Genomic DNA, 3,978 nt, shown 5'->3' with positions numbered 1-3,978 from the left:
ATTTTTAATACTTTTGTGTTTTAACCCTTATGGTAGAGTTATAAGTGATTTAGACATGACCATGGCAATATTAACAGTATTCAATAAATACTCTTTGTCTTGTTGAGGAAGTTCCTTTCTGTTCCTACTTTATTGGATATTTTTGTCATGAAAGGATGTTGGATTTTGTCATGTGCTTTTTCTGTATCAATTGAGATCATGTGGGTTTTTTCCGTCATCTTTAGCCAATGGATGAGTAAGTTAATCAGCAGACATTGATTTAATCAATTTTTACTCAATGAGTCCTCAATAAAACTCTTGAACAATGATATTTGGAGAACTTCTGACTTGGTGAAGTTCATCAGTGTGCTGGCAGTGTGGCATGCTGGAGAGGTCATGTAAACACTGTGCCTCCAACCCCTTGCCCTATGTACCTCTTCATGTGGCTCTTCATTTGTAAGAAACTGTAATTTTAAGTATAGCCTATTCCTGCATTCCAGGAATCATTCTAGTAAATTAGTGAAGTTGAGGACTGGGGGAAACCCTGAATATGTAGTTAGCCTACATGAGGAACCTATTTGATGCTAGCATCTAAAGTAGGGGCAGGTAGTCTTCTCAGACTGAGCCTTTAACCTGCAGGCTTTGTGCTAACTCTGGGTAATTAGTGTCAGAACTGAACTGAATTGTTGAACACCCATTTGGGGTATGAAAGAATTGGAGAATTGGTTGTTTGGAAAAGCAAACAGAAGGATTGATGTAAATCATTTTTTAGATGTTTGCTAGAATTCACCATTGAAGTCATTTGATCCTGGCCTTTTCTTTGCTAGCAGGGTTTTGATTACTGATTCAATGTTTTATTATAAGTCTGTTTATATTTTCTACTTGTTCTTGAGTTGGTTTGGTAGTTTGTGTGTTTCTAGGAATTTGTCATTTCCTCTAGGTTATCAAATTTGTTGCCTGTAATTGTTCATAGTATTTTTTTTATAATCCTTTTTATTTCTATAAGATTGGTTGTAGTATTATTTCTTTCCTTGTTTTAGTAATATGAGTCTTTTCTCTTATTTCTGGACAGTCAAGATGAAGATTTGTCACTTTGTTGTTGTTAAGCAAACAACGTTTGGTTTCCTTGATTTTATTGTTTTTATATTCTCCATTTTATTTATTTCCACTCTGATATTTATAATTTCCTGCCTTCTATTATCTGTGGTTTTAGTTTTCTCCCTTTTTTAAGTTAGAAGGCTAGGTTATTGATTTAAAATCATCATTGATTTGAAATGTGTGAGTTTATAGTTAAACCGCTTTCACTGCATTGCATAAGTTTTATTATGTTTTATTTTTGATTTCACTCATCTCAAAGTATTTTCTAATTTTCCTTGTAATTTCTTCTTTGACCCGTTGGTTGTTTAAGGGTGTATTGTTTACTTTCCACATATTTGTGAATTTTCCAGGATTCCTTCTACTGATTTCTAATATTATTCCTTGTGTTCATGCAAAATACTTTGTATGATTTCAGTCTTTTACAATTTATTATGTTGTGTAATGGTCTGTTTTAGAGAATGTTCCTTGTGAACTTGAGAAAATATGTATTCTGTTATTGTTGGGTAGATTTTTCTATATATGCTAGTTTAAGGTGGTTGATAGTGTTGTTTATAACTTCTGTTTCCTTACTGATCTTCTGCCGTTGTTGTTGTATTCACTAACTGAAAGTGGGGCATTGAAGTTTCCAACTATTCTTTTTGGCTATTTCTCACTTAATTCAGTTTTTGCTTTACATATTTTAGGGGCTCTGTTGTTAGGTTCTTATATGTTTGTAACTTTATATCTTCTTGATGAGTTGACCTTTTAATCTGTATATTATGTACTTCTTTGTCTCTTTTAACAATTTTTGTCTTAAAGTCTATTTTGTCTTTTATTAGTACAGTCATTCCTGCTCTTCTTTTGCTTACTGTTTACATGGAATATCTTTTCCTGTTCTTTAACTTTCAACTAATGTGTGTCTTTGGATCTAAAATGAGACTCTTGTTGAGAGCATTTAGTTGAATCAGGCTTTTATATCTGTTCTACCAGTGTTAGCCTTTTAAATGGGGAGTTCAATCCATTTACATTCAGTGTAATTAATTATAAAGTAAGACTTCAGACATTTTTCTCTTTGTTTTCTTGATGTCTTATTTTTGTTATTTGTGACTCTATTACTGTCTTCTTTTTTGTAAGATACTCTCTAGTGTACCATTTTGATTCTTGTTTCTTCTACAATATATTTCTTACTAATTTTTCTAGTGGTTGCCCTCTGGATTATATTTAATATTTTAGTTTATAATAATCTAGCTGAATTAATACTTACTTAATTTTAGTAGTATACAAATACTTTGCTCCTATTTACCTCTGCTCCCTTTATTTTCTTATTATCACAGATTGCATCTTTATACTTTGTTTTCCAAATAAATATGAATTCATATATTTTTTAGGCAGTTGCTTTTAAGTCATATAGGGAAAAATGAGTTACAGACCGTTAATACTGACTTTATATTTATATTTTAATCATTTAATTCACTGGTTTCTCCATGTGAATTTAATTTACTGTCTAATGTCTTTTCTATTTCATTTTGTCTATTACAATTTTGTGTAACTTTTTAGTTGTTGCACTATAGTTTGCAAAATGGTTTTAACTTGTAGTCTATTTAGAATCATTATTTTATCAATAAATTGAAATGTAGAAGTTTTATGACCATATCAGTCCTCTTACTTTTTCCCCTTTGTACTGTATTTGTCTCTTATGTCTTCATACTGTATTTATCTCATACATCTCCATTTATTGAAAACTTCTTCAACTCATGTTCTTTGTTTTCAACAATCAAGAACTATTCTAATGAACTCAGGAAGAGAAGAATACCTTGTTTTATGTGTCCAGATGTTTACTATGTATGTTCCTCTTTCTTTACTTCTTATGTTCCAAGTTTTCTTCTGTTCTTATTTCCCTTCTGTCTGAAAAGGTTACTTTAATAATTTTTATAGATCAGACTAGCTGTCAATGGAGCCACTTAGTTTTCCTTCACTTGTGAATGTCTTTATTTCAAACCTGCATTTCTGAAGAAATTCTTTGCTAAATATCCAATTATATGTTAATAGTTGTTTTCTTTCTGCATTTAAAAAATGTTGGTCACTTCCTTCTCACCCCTCTAATGTCAATCTGTGATTTTTCAACTCTTTGTCTCCTCATAAGTAATGTGTTGTTTTCCTCTGACTTTTCTTCAGGAGTTTTTATTTGTTTTAAATTTTTGAGTTTGATTATGATGTGTCTACATACATTTCTTCAGTTTATCTCATTCGGGGTTTGCTCAACTTGTGATACCTGTACGTTTGTGTCTTTTGCCACATTTGGAAGTTTACGACCTTTATTTCTTTAAATATTTTTTCAGCGTCACACTCTGTGTCCTGTCTTCTGAGACTCTGATGAATTGTATGTTAGACTTTATATTTGTTGTCCCATGTAATCTAGAGGCGGTGTTCATTTTTTAAAAATTTCCTCCTCCCCTGTTTTGTTCATATTGGATAATTTCTATTGATCTTTCTTCAAGTTTGCTGACTCTTTCCTCCATCATCTTCATTCTGCTCTTGAGTCTATCCAGTGAATGTTTTATTTTGGTTACTTTCAATTCTAAAATTTCCCTTTTTTTTTTCTCATATCTTCTATTTCTTTGCTCATACTTTCTTTTTTTAATTTATTTTTATTTTTTAAAGTTTATTTATCTTGACAGAGAGAGAGAGAGAGAGAGAGAGAGCAGGGAGGGGCAGAGAGGGAGGGAGTGAGAGAATCCCAAGCAGGCTCCCCACTGTCAGCGCAGAGTCTGATGCAGGGCTCAAATTCATGAACGATGAGATAATGACATGAGCCAAAACCAAGAGTTGGATGCTCAACCAGCTGAGCCACCCAGGAGCCCCTCATACTTGCTATATTTTAAATTTTGTTTCAAGACTGTGATTATTCTCTTGAATATATAA

Source organism: Lynx rufus, unplaced genomic scaffold, assembly GCF_022079265.1.
Source record: "Lynx rufus isolate CCGP_SWC_20201006 ecotype Redwood Valley unplaced genomic scaffold, mLynRuf1.p SCAF_23, whole genome shotgun sequence".
In the NCBI taxonomy this organism is placed as follows: domain Eukaryota; kingdom Metazoa; phylum Chordata; class Mammalia; order Carnivora; family Felidae; genus Lynx; species Lynx rufus.
The sequence above is the reverse complement of the archived record's forward strand: the minus strand, read 5'-3'. Positions refer to the sequence as shown.